The following is a 22639-nucleotide window of genomic DNA, read 5'->3' as shown; positions in this document are numbered from 1 at the left end:
AGGAGTGAGCGCTAGGTTTCTGGACGCTTTAGCCAATTAGCCCGTGGCCCTGTGGCCGGCGCTTAGATGGACTGGGCCTCAAAGTTGCACTGATGTCTGGACTCTGGAGCAGGCTCTATTGAATTATTCCCGAACTAAAAATACGGTAAGAAAAACGGGATCATCCCGATTAAAAACGGGATCCCGGTTAAACGGTCGGAAAAACAACTCTACCGTTTCCGTTTTCGTTTACCGTTTTGTATATCCCGTTTTCGTACCGTTTTTGTTTTTTAGACGGGTTCGAAAATGATCGGGACAAAACTAACAAAATCGGTTATACGATAACGGTCGGTACGGGATTTTCCCATCCTACTTTCATCCCTAGTCACCAGGGGCGGAGCCAAGGGGGGGCCGGCAGGGGCCATGGCCCCTCCCAAGGCTGCCACATAGACAAGAGTATATATAGTCTAAATTTTGTGTGTTTAAATCTATATACTCTAAATTTTATGCAGCATAATTAATCAAAGGTTTAATATAGTGGTTGGTAATATATGATCCATAACTCTGTTGTAGTATGCCAACCGAAGTCTAAAAGAGACAAAGAATATAAGATAAAATATTCGTTGAACGACCAATCGATGCATGAAACGTCAAACCTAATTCGCTTGCAGACGCTGATATCTGAACCTCACCCACTTATGATTCATCCTATCATTTCGCTAGGCAGCCGCCGATTGCCGCTGACCACTTGACTTGCCACTGCCATAGCCTCACAACCAAAGTCCAAAGAAGGTGATCACACGAAGCAGTAGAATGAGTGCCAGCAACTTATATACATACTACATTAGATCTCGTGGATAATAAAACCTATAAATTTCAACTAAAGTTGTCACCTGATAGTTGGTGTGTACACAACAAATTTGACATGTACCTATGTAGGTTGACGAATTTTCATGGATTCTCGAGTCTAGTTGGATTTTTGAACTCTCTCATAAATTTGTTAGCTGCCTCATGAATACTAGATCATTATATAAAAGTTGAATCTCATCGGTCACATATTCATCGTTTTATCGTCTTTATTTTTTTGGTATTGTTCTTGCGTCACAACTTTAGTTCAATATATTAATTAGCTATAAAAGAGACTCATGGACTAAGATAATTTATAAAGGTTTAGAATTCTTATTTCATAGCGAGTGCTTAAAATTAGTAACATTATATAATATTTTTATCAATTGATCGGCCCCCCTTATATCATAGTTCTGGCTCCGCCCCTGACTGTCACCATCTGAGAACAGAATAATAATGTTGTGATTAAACGATGCTAGTCATGTATCCTCGTCAAAGAACCATGCAAGTTCAGCATCTGAAGTGAATGGGAATTTTACAAGCATAGTGCATACTGTCTGAAGGGACATTGGGCGCCAGGAATGGGGAAAATTAAACGATGCTACTCATTACAGAATGTTTGACTTACTTGGCTCCTCACCTCCTTGCTGACGAAGGAACAAGATGTCGCTCCTCAGCTCCTCGCTGACCCTCTGCTCTTCGGTAAAAAATTTATAGCCTTAGCTTAGTAGTCCCCTCTTGATCAATTCTGGATCCGCCAATGTGAATAATTGTTCATAGTACAAAAAGAGGTTTGCCATAACGAACATGCCTTAGAAGCCTTAATTAGAAGCCTCAGGTGAATAATTGTTAATGGTACATGTTCAAATACTATATGGCATTTGTTTAGAAAAATTAAACGATGGGAACGAGAGAGTATATATGTGTATACGTGCAACAATCACTACTACATATATGACTATTTAAGACACACCATTAAAGACTAATATAAGTATATTTTATAGAAGTGTCTTATATCATATGAAGTCGTCTAGACTATAAGAAACATTGTAGATGTTAGTGAGTATACTAGACACTTATAAATATGGAACCATCTTCACATGATAGTCTGACAAGACTTATATGAAAAACGTAGCAAATAGTGAAATCACCTTAAGTTGATGATATATACGAATCACTATCCTTTTGTTTCCATCCCCCGACGCCGTCTCACCATACACACTCGACGCCTCCCTCAAGAACTGCTGCCGCCACACTTAGGAACTGCCACCGCCGCCCAATAATCATGGACTCCGAACCCCATGAATCGCCGCCGTCAGAGGCCGTCTCGTGTCGCGGTGGCTCGGAACAGTCGACGCCAGGCTGCGGCGTTCATTCGTGGCACCATCAGCAGCAACCACCAACTCAAATAATCTAGGTAAACAAATAAGACTCCTCAGATTATATAATCCACTAAAATAATTTAGATTGTCTAATAATATATTTGCTATTGTTAAAAGCAAAACTTGAAGAGGAAAAAGCCATTTTTTTCTTTTTCTCCACTGCCCTTTTCTCCTTGTCTCATGTCGACCAGGCTTTCAGATACCTTAGTGACCTCCTTGCAACCTGGATACAATTCCTTCTTTGCCTCTGTTAATAGATTAAAGAATGCCTTTGCTTTTGCATTTGGCTCTTCATTAATATTTCCTATGATGTCTTCGTGTATAGCACCACTGATTAGCGTTGAAACTAGTTCGGTCACAGAACCACTGTCACCTGTTTCATCATCATTGACAACTGCTGCAGCATTGCCCTCATCTGAATCATTTGCTTGGTTTCCTTCTTCGATGAAGCTCTCATCAAACCCTCTAATAACCAAGTGACTCTGAACCTGAGATTGTGTTCTGTAGGACATGCATCGACATCTTGAACATGGACATGGTGCAGTTTCTCCTCTAGCAGTGCCACCAAATGTAGTTTGTATGAACTTTCTGAAATTTGTTTGCCACTCATTTGTCGTGAAGTGCATGCGCATCCAACTCCTATTATTCTGAGACATGGCTTTCTAGTATAAGATAGGAATCACTAGCCAGGACCTATAACAAAAAAAACAAAGTTAAACTGATTTTCAGTCATAACCAGTATTGAGCTTTAAAGTTTAATGATAAGTTATTAATTCATGCAATATGTAGTCACTAGCAACAACATAGTTTTCAAAATCCTATTTACTCTCCTGTTAGCAAGTTGACATGAGATGTTTGTGGTATATATGTAGATATCTTGATGTGTAGCTGCTAAGTGATTTCCAGCCATTCAAATGTTATTGACATGCATATATACAGAGGGAAACTGAAGCCATAGAAAACATTACAATTGGTGACAAGGCCTGTGATGTTTAATAACGCAATGTAATACTATCTAATTCCATATATTTGTTACAAGGTAATGTGTGCTGAATTGCATTGAGAGAAAATAATTAAGTGTGTTGTGCATAGGCATTTGTTTGAAGCAATGTGCACATCACAACAATTCTTGCTATCAGTCACACTTGAAAACATTTTGGTGCCGACATGCCTAGAATTATTTTGGTGCCGACGCTAATAACAGTTTCAGAATTTTCCCTTTGCATAATTGTAGTTTCAGAATCACAGTTTCACATCCATTTTTTTAAAAAAGGATCGTTAATACTAATATCTTTGTGCAGTGTAGTTCATCAGTTCAAAAGGCAGTTTGCACATCTTGAGGAGCATCATAGTGAGAAGGAGAAAGAGGTTCTACACTGCAAAGAGAGCATGCTTCTTTACCAAGGTACATGATTCATGAGTGCAATGTACCTTTGATGTGTGGTTAGGGTTCTTTTATAGGAGGAAGAAAAATGTGGCATTACTAGTTACTACCAACGCGTATCATTGAATTGATAGAAGAATAGTCATACACAACAATTGCAGTCCCTCTTAAATAGCCTCCTAGTACCTCCATTATAATTTTCTCCATTATAATTTTTTTCTATATGAGGACAATACTACTTCCATTTTATTTTTTTACATACCAGTCATGTACGCCAAACCTCGTAGTAACAAACTTTTCCACATGACAACAATCTTGTTATACACATGTGCTACATGCTTACATCACTGAAAGTATTTTCTTACAACAATCTTGTTATAAATGGAGCATATTGATTTAGGACCCAACTCGCAGCTGGAAGATACTTTAAGTTTAGAGTAAACGCAAGAGTTATTTAAAAAAACACTTGCCAAGTTACTGATTGTACCAATTGAGAAAAAATGAGTAGGGAGCATATTCAGTTTCTTGATTGATATTGCTGTTATCTATCACAGTCATAAGAACCCAAGCTACGCAAGCAACTGAGACAACAAAACCAGGTTTTTTTTTGTCAAGGATATTGCTTTCTTAGTTGGTTATTCATATTAACTGGGCATATGAGAACATCGAGAAATACAGGACAATGGTTTGGCACAACTTCCACACGCTAGCCACTGCAATGTTGTCCATTTACTTTATATATTATCGTAAATGCTTTAATCTCTTCTATGCCATCCTTCCCTATTATCACCATTAGTTCACATTTATTTTGACTCTAACGGACACGATGTGTAATTTTTTTGCAGGTACAACAGCCATAAAACTGAATATTATTTGGCTAGAACCTGAAATGGCGGAAACTCTCAGGAATCATGGTGCAACCGTGCATAGATCACTTGTCTAAACTAGTTACATCGTTGTGATTAAGAATAAGGATTACCTGATGGTTGTCTCCTATTTTCTGTTGTAGTGCAAACCGTCTAAAGCTGACTGTTGGATGGGGTTGGCGAAGGTGTGCTTGAATAAGGATCACCTGAAGGCGTGGAGTCCCTGGCTGCTGGTTGTTGTGTGTCCTGGAGGGCGGCAGTTTGAGTCCCCTGCAGGCAGTGGCGGCTGTAATATGTATTAGTATAGGCATGCAGACAACAATTGGAAATTGTATGATTCATGTGATCATTTTCCTTGTATTCTTTTCTATTGTTGGTTATATATCAGATTTTAGAAGATTCTTGTGATCCTTTTCCTTGTATTCTTTTCTATTGTTGGTTATATATCAGATTTTAGAAGATTCTTGTGATCCTTTTCCTTGTATTCTTTTCTATTGTTGGTTATATATCAGATTTTAGAAGATTCATGTGATCTTTTTCCTTGTATTTTATTCACCTGCGTGTTTTATTGATGTGTGTCTCAGAGAACAGAAACTTCTAGATTGTTCTTTGTATTTTTCTTGTAACGTATCAATAAATTGAATATATTTCCCATCGCGATCCAGACACAGAACGCAAAGTTGGATCATGGCTTAGACATGTTGCGCGCGGCAGGTCCGTATATACTACGATTTCCTTGGCCTTACGCAGACATGAGAGTATATGACATAGGGTGGCCTCACCCTCCCTGCACGCCCGGTCGGTTTGGATGAAAAAAAGAATTCTACGCACATGCCGCGTCTTGCTTTACACTGCTACTAATGCTACCACTTTACTGATGTTGTAATATCCAGTGAGCCACTAGGGATATTTTGCAACAACTCTTCTAGTGATAGCAATAACATCTTTCTCTTGCAACGAAAGTCATAATAATTGCAACGCACAAATAAAGTGGCAAAAATGTGCATATATTGCAACCACTTTTAAAGGCTGTGGCAATAACTAACACGTAATGCTACAACTTTACTGATGTTGTAATATCTGGTGAGCCACTAGGGACATTTTGCAACAACTATTCTAGTGGTAGCAATAACATCTTCATGATTATTGCAACGCACAACTAAAGTGGCAAAAAAGGTGCATAAATTGCAACCACTTTTAAAGCTGTGGCAATAAGTAACACCTAATGCTACAACTTTATTGTTGTTGCAATATCCGTGTGACACTAGAGTAATTTTGCAACAACTGTTCTAGTGGTCGCAATAACACCTTTCTCTTGCAACGAAAGTCATGGTTATCGCAATGTACAAAAAAAGTGGCGAAACGGTCCATATATTGCAACCACTTTTAAAGGTCATGGCAATAAATAATATCTAATGCAACAAAAATATTATTGTTGCAATATCTGTCGTGGCATTAGGGTGATTTTGCTACAACTGTTCTAGTGGTCGCAATAACACCTTTCTCTTGCAACGAAAGTCATGGTTATCGCAATGCACAAAAAAGTGGCAAAACGGTCCATATATTGCAACCACTTTTAAAGGTCGTGGCAATAAATAACATCTAATGCAACAAAAATATTGTTGTTGCAATATCTGTCGTGGCATTAGGGTGATTTTTTAGTAGTGGTGGTAGTGGTGGCAACTGTTGACCAGTACGTTGATTTTGTGTCTGTCCGTGACCTGAGAGAGTGTTCACCATCTGGTTGGTTAGAAAGTGCATCCTTTAGAATAGTGAAGAGTAGAGAAAGTTTCTATGGGGAATAGCTTTTAACTAAAGTTAAGCTTATTTGTTAATTTTAAATGTTCTTATGTCCATTACACTCAAGAAAAAATCCAAATCAAACATTATGCAAACATCACCATCACATGGTTGTTATAATAATAATAATAATAATAATAATAATAATAATAATAATAATAATAATAATAATAATAATAATAATAATATCATAGAGAGTTTCATCGTCTAATCGCAAAATTGAACTTATTACAATATGACTTATAAATCTAGAGTAGTCTGGTAATAGATCCTGGGGCTCCATAGCGAATGCGCTTGCGGGGCGGGGACACAGCTATGGCAGGGACTTGAGGTTCGGGTGGATTTCTTCCTTCGAACTGAGCTTCATGGGCTGCAATCCTAGCATGTGTATCTTCAAGTTCTTCATGTACCCTTGAGAGGTCCAGGGTAGCACTGTCCAGATCAGTGTTAAGACCTGCCACCACACCTACAAGGGTGTTGAGGCGATCTTCTCCAGCTTCACCTGGAACAACACTTGTCTGGCTCTCTCCACGAGGACGCGGGGGAAGATGCATGTACGTCGTGTCATGCAACTGCTGCTAATAGGTATGGCTGAGGGACCACAAAGCTCTTTGAGCAGCATTGCTGACCGAAGCAGCGTAGGTGGATAGCAACGTCAGAGACTCGTGATGATAGAGTCCTGAAACCTTGATCTCCTGCATCCAACACTCTGATATGCACGCAAGTGAGGTAGTAACAAACCCGAGGAGGCTCAGACACTCTCCTTGTGTCATAGAGAGGTCAACATAGGTTCCTAGTGCATGCAGCACATCCTGCAGCAAGTTTGGAAACTGTCTCATCTTGAACATTGAAGTCTAATGTTCTGCGACAGTCCGTAATCCATCAAAGTTGTCTTCTTGTCCAATGTTGGCATCCTCAATGTTGTCATTATTTTCTTCTTCTTCTTCCTCATCGTCTTCATCATCACCGGAATCATCCGAGTCATCACCTCCAGGAGCCGAGGCTTGAGCTGCTGGTACATGTGGTGCTGAAGATGAAGCTCCCGCAGCAAAGGCATCCGATTCTGACAACGTAGTGGGTGTTTCCAAAATCTCTTCAGAACTATCTTCGAAGATCACTCCATTCTCGACACGAAGGTGGTGAAGCTCCACAGGGACCTCCTCTACTACCATTGGGTAGAAAGGAGCCTACCGTGGTGGAGGGATATAGTTGTTGTTCACACGGGTGGTCTAAACAGTACGCACCATCTACAAGAGAAAGTGTCACCTTAGTTGAATTTTTAAAGAGGCAAGGTTAATAAAATAAGTCTGTAAGAGCAAAATAAGCATATTTTGAACAGGCTGGGCTTTCCGTTTATAACTAGTCTAACGACCTAGAGTTAGCATACCTCTGATACCACTTCTATCACACCCGATTTTAGGGGCAAAACCGAATGCATAGAATATGTGTGCCAGGATCCATTTTCCATATATATGTTGACGTCACAAATGTAATATATCAAAAGACAATGAAATAAAGACGTAAAGAGAGTATTATAACTTTATTACATCATCTAGACATAAATGTCTCAAATAGTATCATCATCAAGTACAACGAATATAACATGGGCAATCTTCCACAGGAAGATGACTGGCGCATCGCTAGACTCAGTACTCGGCGTCACCATTGTCATAGTCTTCCTCATCAGCTCTAATCAAAATATTAGCAAAGGGTGAGCTCACTTATGGTGGGGGCTCAACAAGTGGGAGGAGTTATGCAAGGTTAACAAGGTAGGATATGGATAAGCGGTAAGCATTTTAGTTGGTCAATATTTTATTATAAACGCCTAACTTACTAATTGTAAGTGTATCCCAAAATATCCCAACTAATCGTAAGCATATGATTATATCTCAAAAACACTTAAGTGAAACCACTTAAGCAAACCATTTATAAATCATCGGATCACGATTTATTCTCCATCTTTAAGTTCAGTTATTATGTGAGGGTCTAGGTTGCTCTTAACCATGTGAGCACGGCTGACATATCAGTTTTACACTCTGCAGAGGTGGTACAACTTTACCCACAAGCCATGTATCTCATGTAGCTTGGGTTGTATGGACCCGTAAACACTGCCGAGATGAATGGCTAGGGATCCATTATGAGGCTTTCACAAAATATCCTTAGTACAAAGCCACCCGCTAAGGTTTCCACTTTGGTATTGATGGCCATTTGTGTGAGGTAACTTAGCCAAGACTACCACTCTATGTTAACATGAGTTGCCACCAAACCACTGCCGCCCCCTCTTACCCATCTTTCAGGTAGGGTTGTTAAGCACTAAGTCTATAAAGCTATTTACCAAAGCCAGAGCCATGATAGCACTCGTGGTTGCACTGTTATCATGGGTGGTCACTCCATGTTTTTTTAATACGAAATGATCTTGTTTAACCATCGCGTTAACATAATAATACAATTTTCATTTTTGGAACAATAGTTTCATTAAAGAGTGACATCATAATTATCAAGTTGAGCAGTAGCACAAATTGCTAAGCATAGTATTTATCCTAGGTTAATCAAGGAATAGGGTTGGTATTACTAGGAAATCCTATTTAGGCAAATCCCATCAAATTTATGAAAATATCCAAAAGCAAACATTATTGTTGGGGACTTGTTCTCAAGTACTCCATAAAATCATTAAACGATGACGAAGGAGAAAATGTAAAGGATATAAAAGACAATATGAACGATTATATATTATTATCAGGCATAAATAGAAATATTATTGAATTATAAGTGTACCTTCAATCGAGAGAAGATGACAATATAAGCGTGACGCAAAAGGTGAATGCCCAGTCAGCGTGAACAGTACGGGGATACTGTTCACCTATTTATAGGCACGGGACACAGCCCTTACAAAATTACATACATGCCCTTTACATTTGATAATAATTCTGTAGTAGTCTATCGAGGTCTGAATAGCCTTTTCATCTTTAAGTCGGTTCCACTCTTTGCTGTCACGCCGAAGCTTTCCTGCTCGCACCTTCGGCTCTGTATCGACCTTCGTATTATTCCGGTCTACAGCAATGCCGACTTTAGTCCGAAGATACCTGTTCACACATTGTACTCCAGAAATACTGTTAAATCCTGTTTTTGAGGACCTTCGGATGCCGAAGGTCCCCAACAGTAGCCCCTTGCAATATTAATTTGTTTATAATAACGAATTCAGATTGCGATCTGGACGAAGGCTTTACGCCGAAGGTCCGAAAAAACACCTTCCCTTTGCTAGAATAGCAACAATCACTGACAAGCGGGGTCTCTGAATTTTCAACGCTCTTGGCGTATAAATACGGGCATACCGCAAACTCATTTGACACGCTTTCTGGCCAACCACTCCCGCTCACTCAATTTTTAGCTCTTGTGCACTGTGATTTGCTAAGCTTTTAGCTTTGAAGCTTCAGATTTGAAAACAGTTTTTTAGTGTTTCCGAAGATGTCCGAGGATAAGAAGACTGTTGCTGAGACGAGGCTGAGCCTCGACGAAGAGAAAAACTTGGGGTTTCTTATAGCGATGTCGAAGATCAACACGGAAAAGATTACCAAGGAGATTCTGGAAGGTTTGTCCGAAGATACTGGTGACAGCGACAGCTATGATGTGGACAGTGGTGGCGAGGACTCCGAAGATCGTCCATGGCGACCAAGTCATTCAGTTTATGGTAAATCAACTATCAAAGAGAATCATCTTGTCAACATGAGAGGGAGGTATTTCCGGGATTTATCCATTGTGAGGGCCGACGAAGGGGAAAAAACTTGCCCACACCCTGAAGAAAATGAGGTCGTAGTGTACCGAAGCTTTTTGAAAGCTGGACTGCGATTTCCTTTGAGCAGCTTCGTTGTGGAGGTACTGAAAATATTCGAAGTCTATCTCCATCAACTTACCCCCGAGGCAATTATAAGGCTAAATATCTTCGTATGGGCCGTGAGAAGCCAAGGTCTGAAACCTGATGCAAAAAGCTTCTGCAATATACATGAATTATCATATGAAACAAAACCTTGGGGTAAGGAACAATATCATAACAATTTTGGCTGCTACAGTTTTGTTTCTCGGTCCGGGTCAAGCTGCCCCGTGCCAACCTTTCGGAAGAGATGGCCTGGAGACTGGATGACAGAATGGTTCTATGTGAAGAATGATCTGACAATACGAGAAGATATCAAGGGTATAATCATGCGCCCTATTTGGCAAAGCTTCGGCCTTCGGAGGCCGAAGGTTGAAATGAATGAAACTGCCGAAGAATGCCAGAGGGCCTTCGGCGCAGTGTGCTCTTTCATTGGAACAAGAGACTTAGTTCAAGAGCATATTGCCTTCAGGGTATGGCCACTTGCGGAGAAATGGGAAATGCCACAAGAAACCGTAAAAGAAACCGACGAAGGTGGACTTATCAGGTTAAAGTACACTTTTAAATTTGGAGATAAATTCGTTGAGCCAGATGATGATTGGTTGAAAAGTATTGAAAATTTAAGCGATGAACTGCTTGGGGCTTATTCGAAGGCCGAAGATACTGCAATGTCAGCAGCCTTCGGAGGCCGAAAAAAGAAAAGACTGAATCGGGTATTTGATGCCATCGGGTTTGTCTACCCTGACTATTGTTATCCCGTTCGAAGGTAGAAGAGAAAAAGCACAATCTCTGCAAAAGAAGAAGCTGTAGCTGCTCCTAGCGAGCCAGGACCGAAAAGGAAGAAGATAAAGGTCCTTACGCATCGGCCGCGTTATATTGAACCAGCTTCGGTGCCTGAGTTTGCCGGAGAAACTCCTTCGGCCACCGAAGCTGAACAACCAACCGAGCCAACTGTGCTGCCAGAAGTCGCAGAAACGGCCGAAGTGCCAAAAAAGACAAAATTAGAGCAATCAAAGATTTTGTTGCCAGAAACGAAAGAGAAGGCCGAAGCGCCATCCACAGAAAAAATGGAAAAGGTAAAGGAAGCAACTGAGGGCTCCAAAACATCGGAAGTTTTGAGTCCTGCAGCAATCATTGAGACAGCAAAAAATGAAAAAGTGCCAGCCGTCACTCCGAAAAGAAAGAGAATGGCTAATGTACTAGATGTGCTGGAAACGATCAAGTCTTCAAGCACACCTCCGAAGAAGGCTGCTGTCAGTCCTGAAACAACAGTTGAAACTTCTGTTTCCAAAACTCCAGAGCAAGAGACTGAAGCCGAAGCTGGACCCTCAGAGCCCGCAAAGATAAAACCCTTGGAAAGTGAGACAGAAAAAATAACAAAGCCAACTCTCGTTGAAGAAACCGGTGTTATTGCCCCCGAAGCATCCTCCAAAATTCGTGATTATATTGTTCGTCATGCTTCGGGGAAAAAACTATCAGAAAAAGAAGAACAAGAGGCCCAGCACTATGCCCAAAAACTGAAATATACAAAGGGGGCATTAATATTCAATGGCAGTGGAGAAGAAGACTTCTTGTATTGTCTCCCCGACAGCAAGGAAATTTCTGTCTGTCGGGAGATGAGCAGGAGCTTCGGATTCCCAACTTTAGAAGACGGACTTTCGGTGCTGTCAAAGAACGATCTGGCTGACAGCCTAGCTTACAATAGCTTAAAGGTGCGACAAATGAAATTCTTGTATTTTTTTCAAAATTTTTTATTTGTTTAAACCTATTGACACAGACATATTCCTCTTTGCAGGGCCTGATACTCAGCAATGCCCTCAGGGCGCAGAAGGATGCTGAGGACGAAGGATGTACTATAGCCCTGAGCAACCTTCGTTCCGAAGTAATTGAACTGAGGAACGAAGGTCTCGAAAAAGATAAAATATTATACTCATTGATAAATAAAATAAAGGAAGACGAAGCTGCTTTTAAAAGTCAAGCTGAAGTTCAGAAACGCGAAATTGAAGACCTTCGGAAACAACTGGTCAGAGCCAAGGAAGAACGCATACTTGAAGAAACAAAACGTGAACTCAGCGATCAATGGGCAGATCACCTAGAAGTGACTGTTGAAGAGCTTCGTTCGTCCAAAAAGAGATGCTACAACAAATCTATAGATTGTGTTAAGAAATTAAAGGCTAGCTTTGCCAAGGTTGGAGCGTTCTCAAGCGAAGAAAACTTTTCGAGAGGCAATCCCGAAGGTGTTATCGAATGGATTGGCCACGAAGCTGAAGCCTTCGAAGAAATTTTAAATAGCCGAGGAGATATATGTGCCTTCTCTGGCGCCAGGGGGATTGCCACCATCTTAGAGAAGAAGGGCTGTGAACATATAAAAATTTTAGCACAGTCCGAAGCTGCCTTGTCTTTTGAAAATACAAGAGATCCTTCGGCCGAAGCTAGCATAATTGGTGGAAAGTTTTTTACCGATATCTGGGATAATAGTGGCCGAGAATTGGCCGGAGAAATTATTCGAAGAAGTGAAAAGGGGATTCATGATGCTAGAGAAGTAGCTGAGGCTGCTGAAAAGAGCGCAGGGGCCGAAGGTCAATTAGGTATTAAATAATGGTTTTTATCGTGTTGTAATCTTAGGCTTTAAAATTTGTTTGCGATTTGTAATAGCAATGTAGCCGTGTCCTGTTCTTCCTCAGATCCTACTGAAGTATCTCCGGGTGCACGGCCTAAGGGTGACGATGAGATTAAAAAGATGGCTGAAGCTATTATGGATGAAGTTGTCGATCGACTGTTGAACGAAGCTGCAGAAGTGGTACTTAGGGAAGACTAAATGCTATTGTAAAAACATTTTAAATGTAGCATGTGTAATATCTTGTAATCCTGTATGTAATATATTTGTTTTATTTTTCTTTATGGTTCAATTCTTTACGATGCATGAAACTTTACATACGTACCGTTTTTGAGTCTTTGACGAAAAAAACACCTTCCCTTCTTTTCATGCTTCGTGAAGAAGAATTACCATTTATCACAATAATATCCGAAGTATCCTGAAAAGTGTTGAAGCTTTGTAGAAACATTCGTCAAGGCTATACTTCAGAGGTCAATATTGTTTCTCCTTGTGACTTGGCATGATTTGCCCCTTTTTCAAAGCGTTTTCCCGAAGATTGATATCATATTTCTTTCTTATGCCACATGCAGTATGATGTATGATGCTTATGTTATGCAAAGATGATGTGATGATGTTATGCTATGTAAGGTGATATTCCGAAGATACACGTATATCTGCGCGATAAAACACAATCTTTTTGTGAATCAGCGTTAACTTTTCGCTATAAGCCTCCCTTAGGAGCTTCTTCGCCTTTTACTTCAGCGGAATCAGTGTTGACTTTTCGCTGTAAGCTCTGCATTCCCTTAGGAACGTCTTTGGAGCTTCTTCGCCTTTTACTTAGGCGGTATCAGCGTTGACTTTTTGCTGTAAGCTCTGCATTCCCTTAGGAACGTCTTTGGAGCTTCTTCGCCTTTTACTTAGGCGGTATCAGCGTTGACTTTTCGCTGTAAGCTCTGCATTCCCTTTGGAACGACTTTGGAGCAGAAAACTTACACTGCGCTCCCTTCGGAACGACTTTTTGTGACTTCGTCAAACTTACTCTGCGTTCCTTGGAACGACTTTTCGTTGCTTCGAAGAACTTTTTCGATAATCCGAAGGTCCTCTTTATTATGACAAATCCTTAAACTTCAACAATTGAAGCCTGTGAAGAAAATATATTTTCCTTGTGGGAACTATTTTCATGAAATCTAAACAATGTCCTTTATTACACAAAAAATAAAACTGAATGAAAAAGATTACTATCAAGGTAGGATATTTGTCAATAGATGTGCTTTGATTCTGGCACAGTGCTGTTTGACCGTGCGAGCTTCGGACTGTTCTCTGAAGTCCCTTTGATGCGGAGCATATTGGCTCCCTTCTGGCTGCTGGCCTTGTTGCAACGGAGGTGGAGGCGGAGGCTGTTGCCAGGAAACTTGAGGCTGACTCGCCGAAGCAGCAGAGACTGCAGGATGGTTGCCCACATATTCTAGGATGTAGGGCGAATGATACGAAGCTGTATGCATGACCTGCTTCGGCTGGGCTTGTTGTGCTGCTGCTTCAGCTATTTCCTTTTGCTTCTGAATAGTAACATGGCACATCCTGGTAGTATGGCCTTTGTTCTCACCGCAGAATAAGCAAAAGATTCTTCTCGGTTGATCACCAAATCTTCCTCCGAAGCCCCTGGCGCCTCTGCCTCTTGGAGCTGGTGGTCGGAAGGAGCTTTGCTGTTGTCCAGAAGTCTGTGAGGAGCATTGTGGCCTTTGCTGTTGGCTTCCTCTGTCATCATTTTGTGTAGAATTGTGAATTGATCTCACATGCCTCGGGTAAAACCTCCCTCCGAAGCCCCTGGTCATTTCAGAAAACCTGAAAGCCTCCTCCCTTCTTTGGCGAAAATCATTGTCGGCCCGAATGTATTCATCCATTTTTTGGAGAAGCTTTTCCAAAGTTTGAGGAGGCTTCCTGGCGAAGTACTGAGCTGACGGACCTGGCCGAAGCCCCTTGATCATGGCCTCGATGACAATTTCATTGGGCACCGTTGGTGCCTGTGCCCTTAAACGCAAGAACCTTCGGACATATGCCTGAAGGTATTCTTCGTGATCCTGAGTGCACTGGAACAGAGCCTGAGCAGTGACCGGCTTCGTCTGAAATCCTTGAAAGCTGGTTAACAACAAATCCTTCAGCTTCTGCCATGAAGTGATCGTTCCTGGTCGAAGGGAGGAATACCAGGTTTGAGCAACACTTCTGACAGCCATGACGAAAGATTTGGCCATGACTGAAGCATTGCCACCATACGAAGACACTGTTGCTTCGTAGCTCATCAAAAACTGCTTCGGGTCTGAGTGGCCATCGAATACGGGGAGCTGAGGCGGCTTGTAGGACGGGGGCCAAGGTGTAGCCTGCAGCTCAGCGGACAGAGGAGAAGCATCATCAAAAACAAAATTCCCATGATGGAAATTGTCATACCAGTCATCTTCATTGGGAAAACCCTCCTGATGAAGGTCTTGATGCTGAGGCCTTCGGTGTTGCTCATCCTGAGCAAGATGACGAACTTCTTCAGAGGCTTCGTCTATCTGCCTCTGCAGTTCAGCTAGCCTGGCCATCTTTTCCTTCTTGCGTTGAACCTGCTGCTGAAGGATTTCCAGATTTTGAATCTCCTGATCTAGATCATCCTCCGGAGGTGTTGGACTGGTAGCCTTCCTCTTCTGGCTTCGTGCCTCTCTAAGAGAAAGGACGTCTTGATTGGGGTCCAGCGGCTGCAGCGTGCCAGCCCCTGGTGCTGAAGCCTTCTTCGGCGGCATGACGAAGGTGATGCTTGCCGAAGGTGTTGAAAAGCTCAAGAAATGGAAGTGAGTTCACCGGAGGTGGGCGCCAATGTTGGGGACTTGTTCTCAAGTACTCCATAAAATCATTAAACGATGACGAAGGAGAAAATGTAAAGGATATAAAAGACAATATGAACGATTATATATTATTATCAGGCATAAATAGAAATATTATTGAATTATAAGTGTACCTTCAATCGAGAGAAGATGACAATATAAGCGTGACGCAAAAGGTGAATGCCCAGTCAGCGTGAACAGTACGGGGATACTGTTCACCTATTTATAGGCACGGGACACAGCCCTTACAAAATTACATACATGCCCTTTACATTTGATAATAATTCTGTAGTAGTCTATCGAGGTCTGAATAGCCTTTTCATCTTTAAGTCGGTTCCACTCTTTGCTGTCACGCCGAAGCTTTCCTGCTCGCACCTTCGGCTCTGTATCGACCTTCGTATTATTCCGGTCTACAGCAATGCCGACTTTAGTCCGAAGATACCTGTTCACACATTGTACTCCAGAAATACTGTTAAATCCTGTTTTTGAGGACCTTCGGATGCCGAAGGTCCCCAACAATTATTATATGCATTATTTGGGTACAAACAGAAATGCAGAGGGAGAATACACTTGCCTTGCTCAAAGGTGTCATGTGGATCGTCTTTAAACATATTTTGGTCTTCTACCATGAAATCAGCTTCTAATATAGATTCGCATATCCTACATACAAAAGAAAACATTCACCAAATAAATAAACATACACCATTACATGAATAACATTCAACATTACATGAACAAAAATACACCATACAAACCATACTTATAATAGTGCCGAGAATAAAACCTATTTCATATTCATTTTATTAGTCCACACGTATTGACATCTATAAACTATAACTCTACTTTGGATTGTCACTAGTGAAAGTTATATGGACATTCGACTACGAAAGTGTTTTGCATAACATAACTTAGATGTAATGATTTAACCAATTCTACAGAAATAAATTAATCATTAATTAATTATTTCTACTATGAACATGGGTCTCATTTTTTTGTTTTATCTTTTCTTTCTAAAAGGAAATGTCATTGTGATAATTAGAGGTCAAATCATTTTAATATTAAATTAAACCACTGATTGGCCTACAATATTTGAATTATTATGAACACGGGTACTACTTATCACTTCAATGTTAATAAAGATTTTAATATTTATTTAGTGGGTCTAAATGAACCTATGATTATAAACTTCTAGACTAACTAGGTGAGTGCCCGTGCGTTGCAACGGAGACATATAATACATAAGTTATTGTGATATTATATGTCCCCGTTGCAACGCATGAGCACTCACCTAGTCGAGTTCTACTCGCGTTGGAACCTACTCAATTAGTGAAGGCATAAGGACAAAACTTCCCAACTGAATTTAGGTGAGTGGGTTCTTTTAGGTGCTCGTGCGTTGCAACGACATACAAAATATTGAACAGAATATTAGTGCACAACGATTACAGAAAAACAGGCACTATATATATTATTGACCTGAATGTCTCTCATTTTCGTTGGCAACAACCAATATAGAACTAATCTGATACAAATCAATTTATACTACAATGTGAATATTAGAAAAAAAACTAAGTCTACGAAGTGAGTACAATGCCTATACGTCGCGATGACATAAATCATATAATAAGGTGCTCGTGCTAAGTATACGACAAATCTAAAAGGTCCATATCTCACAAATTTATTGGCAACCTACAATAATAACAAACATAAAGGTAGTTAAAATGCACAGTTAGAATTCTTACATCTATTTTGGCAAGTCTCCATTACACTCACAACAACAAACAAGTTAGAAATGGTTGTTTGACCATTTTTCTTAAAATAGTCCTAGGTACATTGAGCGAGCAATTTTCCATCTAAGCATATAAAAAACGAACAAACCAGTTGGGTGTTATAAAGGAGTGAAATGATATGATGTTACAGCCCCCTCCCGTAAGGTAAAAATCCATGACAATGGTATATGTAAAGGTGAGAAACAATTTATGAGCACACTAAATCCTATAATATAGTGTATACTAATATCATGCTGACATTTAAACACATTTAAACTGGCAAGGTTAAAAGAACCCTGACACTAAATTAATACTCACCCTTTGTCCACAAGCCAATATACCATCCCATAAGGGATACCCTTAAGCCCTGTTTGGAAGCTTTTTAAGAAACCAATTTTTATTTTTTAGCTAGGAGAGGCCAGCTTCTTGGTTTTTAAGAAATGGTTTTTAAGAAACTGAGAATCTAATTTCTAGGGCCTTAGTCACTGAGAAAATAGGAAAGAGAGAATCAAGTTGAACAGGTCGGCAATCATACTTCCCCAACATACCGACAGCAATATCTATTATGACATTTCCATCTTTATAAGCGCAGACCTAGGGAAGAAACAAATGTAAGTGTTACACACAACTACTATATTTTGTACATAATTCTGCAAGCGTAGTTGAATCATAGATTATCAGGTTGGTCCTACTTGTATTCCTAAAATTTTGTCGCTTCCCAACTCAAGCAGTTCTCAGTTTAGACTCCACATCAGAGTTAGCAGGTGAGTAAAAATCCACCGACTGTTAGGTATTTGTCCATGTGTCAAACTCCTGAACAAAGTGAAGACATAAAAATCAGTAATGAGAGAAAATAGAGAGATGATGTTTTTACTATAAAGATGGTACAACCATTGGCACAACAATGTCAAGTAAATAACATCTCATTCTCACCCTACGAAAGCTGATTCAGCAAATGGCTTCATGATGTACAGATAAACTATCCTAACATTTAGTGAAGCTAAAAAAACTTGCAGATTATTTTTTACAACATTGTTTAGCTTTCCAACTTACAAATAAACTAAGCCATTCGCGACACATTTAGTGAAGCTGAAAAACTTGTAGATTCTTTTAAGAAAGCTGATTGAGCAAATGGCTTCATGATGTACAGATAAACTATCCTAACATTTAGCAAATAGCTTCATGATGTACAAATCTAAAATGGAAGATGAGATACTTACATCATCAGCAGCACCAACAGTTATATTTACAAAAGAAGATTCAGATGGACTGTAAAAAGCACCATGAGGCCACACATTAAAAGGAACTTAATAAATAGTGCGCTATTTCTATAACAACATTAACAGTCATCCCAAGGCACATGCTAGAGCTATAAAGGGCGGAAATGAGATCATGGACGCATTGCAAAACAACACTTCTTCAAAGGCTAAAGCTAAGTGGAACCTAAGCCAAGTAACATTTCAATACCGTTTGAAGCATGATAAAAACTTACCGGTCATTTTGTGTCTTCCAACTCTATTGAGTCGGCTGATTTGTCATCTTCGACTTTTGCAAGTGGAGAGAAGAACTAAGGACATACAATGGTAAGATACATGAAATACAACAAAACTTGTTCAACAAAATAAATACTAATAAAAAGGTCAGTTTACCTGGTGCATTGAAATAAACACCACTGATATGCCTAGGAGAAAATTAATGGTCAAGGAATGTCCCAAAAATACAGCAGAAGCTAGACCAGTCAATATTGTGGCAAGAGTTGACGAATATTTCTTCAAAATTGTGTCTGTAGCATATTTCAGTCAGACAATAGTTGTGGTAACTTCAATAATAATGAAGAGCAAATGTCAAACACCATTATTGCATACTTAAAGAAGAATGAAGATGTAATGCCTTGTGTACCATTACTGCATACCTTTGTTACACGAGCCCGAACAATAATAGTAAAAAACGGTGCCACTTCATATTCAACATCGGTATCTAAAATTTGGCAATGAAGGACAAGCCTCACACTGCGTAAGTAAAGGAGGTCATATGAACAGCTAGAATGGATATAGTATAATGATGTTGTCTAGGTTCAAAAAAAACTGGCATTGCTAATTTTGGTAGCCTTAGTTAAGTTAGTAATGGTAATACTCCAGAAAGTCTAGAAGAATGATAATAAGGTAGCATCAACAAGGATATTGAAAATGTCAAATCACATTTTAAAAATAATGTAGACGCTAAATCCTAAACTACTGTGTGGAACTTCACCTTTTTCAACATGCTAAATGTTATTAGAAAATTACTTAACATGCTAAATCTTATTGAACATCAAAGGAGCTTCATGTTTTTGAACTCCTTGCAAGCACATTGTGTGTTCCCAAGACTTGGCACAGCTTGTCATATGATATGTGTGAATCCACAATATCCAAGAATGACTTAGAAAGTATAGGTATGTTACAAATGGGACATTTATAGTTACACATATAGTAGACAATGAGAAAATAAATGTAGGAGGCTAACCATATTGGGCACGACTAAAGTTGAATCCACTGTGAACTGTTCAATTCTATTTGGCCCTTCTAGGAAAATGGACAAGAGTGACAAGTTCAGGACTTCAAGCCAATGACAGTTTCGATTTGTTTTAAGTAGGATAAAAAGCTAGGAAATAAATATTCTGGGAAAAAATTAATCATTTTTTAGACAATAGAAAAACATTTTGCCTTAAATAACATACAACCAATTCTAAATTTTTTAGAAAAGAGGGAAAAAATAAACCTGCCACAACTTTAGCCTTTCTATCCTCACCAGCAAGCTTTCCCATATTGTATGAGCACCAGCACACAGAAATCCAACCTGCCTCATTCCACCACCTAGGATCTTTCGAAGATTTTTTGGTCTGAAGGTATTGGTCATATTTCCATTATAATATACAGTTCTTTTCATTTTGCAGTAATACAACACTACAATTTAGACTTAGAAACACACATGGATAGACCTTGTCAACAAGAGCCTTTGAATCCAATAGGGACACCTAAACCTTTAGATAGGCACATCTGAAGTTTCAGTTTCAAAGAGAAATAGAAGCATCACCATACATGTGTTTGTATTCCATTCATATGTAAGTACTGAGCAGTGTAGCTAAGCATAGTGCTCTGAAAATTGTAACATACCGAAACTGAATCTGCAGCTTTCACAAGTCTGCCCATAAGAACTCCAAGTGCATGGCACAATGAACATAATAGATTAAGAGGCTCGGACGAACACAGAGATGTCTAAAACTTCTAAGTGACGATCCAAATTAGATACACATATGATCCATGCAAAGATGAGATTTCTGCAAAGAATACCATGTTGTGTGAGTAAGTAAGATATGAATGACTCACTTATCCCTCATAGTAGCAGCCTTGTCTCTGATTTGCATTTTTTAGATTAAAATTCAAGCACGTTAGAAATACTCAAACGGCTAGCAAGTTCTTTTGCCGCTTCTTTCAGAACACCAGATGTTATGGCATCACACTTCTCTGATACCTCATCATTGGAATTCTCAAGCCAATCTAGTATAGGCTTATTGTAATCAGTGCCAATTTTTGTGTACAAAATGTGGTAAACTCTACCTTCGTAGAAGACCATTGATATTCCTTCTTGTGGGATGGAAACGAATAATGTTGTTATTAGCCTGAAAAATATTGTCAAGACAAATTGAAAATTATTCATGCATAGCAAAAGGTTCATAATCGACTGATGCCTTACCATGCAGTAAACCAGCACTATGGCAATGATGTCAGAACTATCCTACAAAATAAATAGCAGAAGGTCAGATTTATCCATTATTAGATACTAACAACATATGAATTTTGAAAGGAAGAAAAATATACCAGTACCATCCCAGTAATTATAATTGCCAGGCTAATAGAAGGATTTATCCAGTACAAAAATATACTGGATTGTCAGTACAAAAATATAATTGCCAGTCTAATAGAAGGAATGTTAGGCGGACCCAAACAAGATGCTATCTCAAATGGTCATAGAATGGAATTGCTGATAATTTTAAGTCAAAGTGATCAAAATAGCAAACCTGAACATTTCTTTCCTTCATTAGAATCTCTTTCGCATTATCACACAACACCCTTACTTGTACCACATAAATTGCAGGGGATTAAAGCCTCCAATTCAGTACTACAAATCATCACAATCTTGAACTGAAGAGGAGGGTTAACAGACTGTTAGAAACATCCATTCCCATCTAGTACCACATAAATCTGGGAAGAGAAGTAGTCACTGAACAGTCATCGAACAATCTGACATTTCTTGGTCAAAAAACATTATCAATATCACATAAATTATTTATAAAGAGTAAATATAGAATGTTTAATCATAAACAAATGCCGACACCTTGTACACTAATCTAATCTTTTTAGATATATCGAAAAGTCTCTGTTGTATTAAACTTGTATGTTAGATGTCACTGAGATATCTTGTTATCAATGATATACAAGAACAACAAAGCCTTTTACCTCAACCATGTTTGGTTAGGGTAGACATGATATGTAGGAGAACACTAATGATATCACATTTATGTCATCTTTCACAAAAAATATGTTATTACTATGACTTAACACACGAAAACATATAGCACCAGAAACTCCTAAATAAAGTTGTACTCTCACCTTCAACTATTACAACTGTAATAATTGATACTCCATGAGTCGAATCAAAAGCAACTGAAGTGACCCCAAATCCCTCGGGTGGTAGTAGTAGCTGACTGTGCAGCTGCTTCTGAACTAACATAGGATGAAAAAAATAGAAATAACATATTGCAATTTAGAAAATAATAGTTAACCTATTTGCATAGTGCAATTTAGAAAATGGCTAACTGAGGATATCAAGACTGATATAGGATCTAGAATGGTTAAGGTCATCAACTGCATCTCCTTTAATCATCTCCCACTGCTACTAACTGTGAGGATACCAAACCTCTTGCATATGACAATGGAACTATTTTTAATAATGAACACCTTTATCATCGCATATGAGAAAAATAAACTCTATTTCAATATTTCCCAATATAACAGTATTAGTTTCATTCCTTGTTTGTATGTTTGAGTAGTATATGTTTCATTCCTTGTTTTTATCTTTCAGTAAAAAATGTCAAGCATTTGAATTGTTAACTGATCAACACAGGTGCACCATATATCATGCCTACAATTTGGTAAATAAATGCTTGCCCGCAGCCTAGTATAAGGTGTAGTAAACGTTTTAGGATAATGGTACCTAGATTATGGGGAGTAGGGTTTTGGAGTTGTGATAATACC

The 22639-nt window shown here is 39.3% G+C and overlaps 2 long non-coding RNA genes across 2 annotated transcripts; one reads left to right on the top strand and one right to left on the bottom strand.

The window, feature by feature from the left end:
- The first annotated feature begins 2404 nt into the window (after positions 1-2404).
- LOC103647054 (uncharacterized) lies at positions 2405-4982 on the top strand. The gene is made up of 3 exons (XR_004856341.1): positions 2405-3612; positions 4437-4505; positions 4601-4982. It is a non-coding gene; the product is annotated as an uncharacterized lncRNA (long non-coding RNA).
- Positions 4983-18888: 13906 nt separating this feature from the next.
- Positions 18889-21555, bottom strand: LOC103647052 (uncharacterized). The gene is made up of 4 exons (XR_002267638.1): positions 21078-21555; positions 19258-21003; positions 18995-19128; positions 18889-18912 (listed from the first exon to the last, which is right to left on the bottom strand). It is a non-coding gene; the product is annotated as an uncharacterized lncRNA (long non-coding RNA).
- Positions 21556-22639: the final 1084 nt, after the last annotated feature.

The sequence above is a fragment of the Zea mays genome, chromosome 2, assembly GCF_902167145.1.
Source record: "Zea mays cultivar B73 chromosome 2, Zm-B73-REFERENCE-NAM-5.0, whole genome shotgun sequence".
NCBI classification, from domain to species: domain Eukaryota; kingdom Viridiplantae; phylum Streptophyta; class Magnoliopsida; order Poales; family Poaceae; genus Zea; species Zea mays.
The sequence above is the reverse complement of the archived record's forward strand: the minus strand, read 5'-3'. Positions and strand labels throughout refer to the sequence as shown.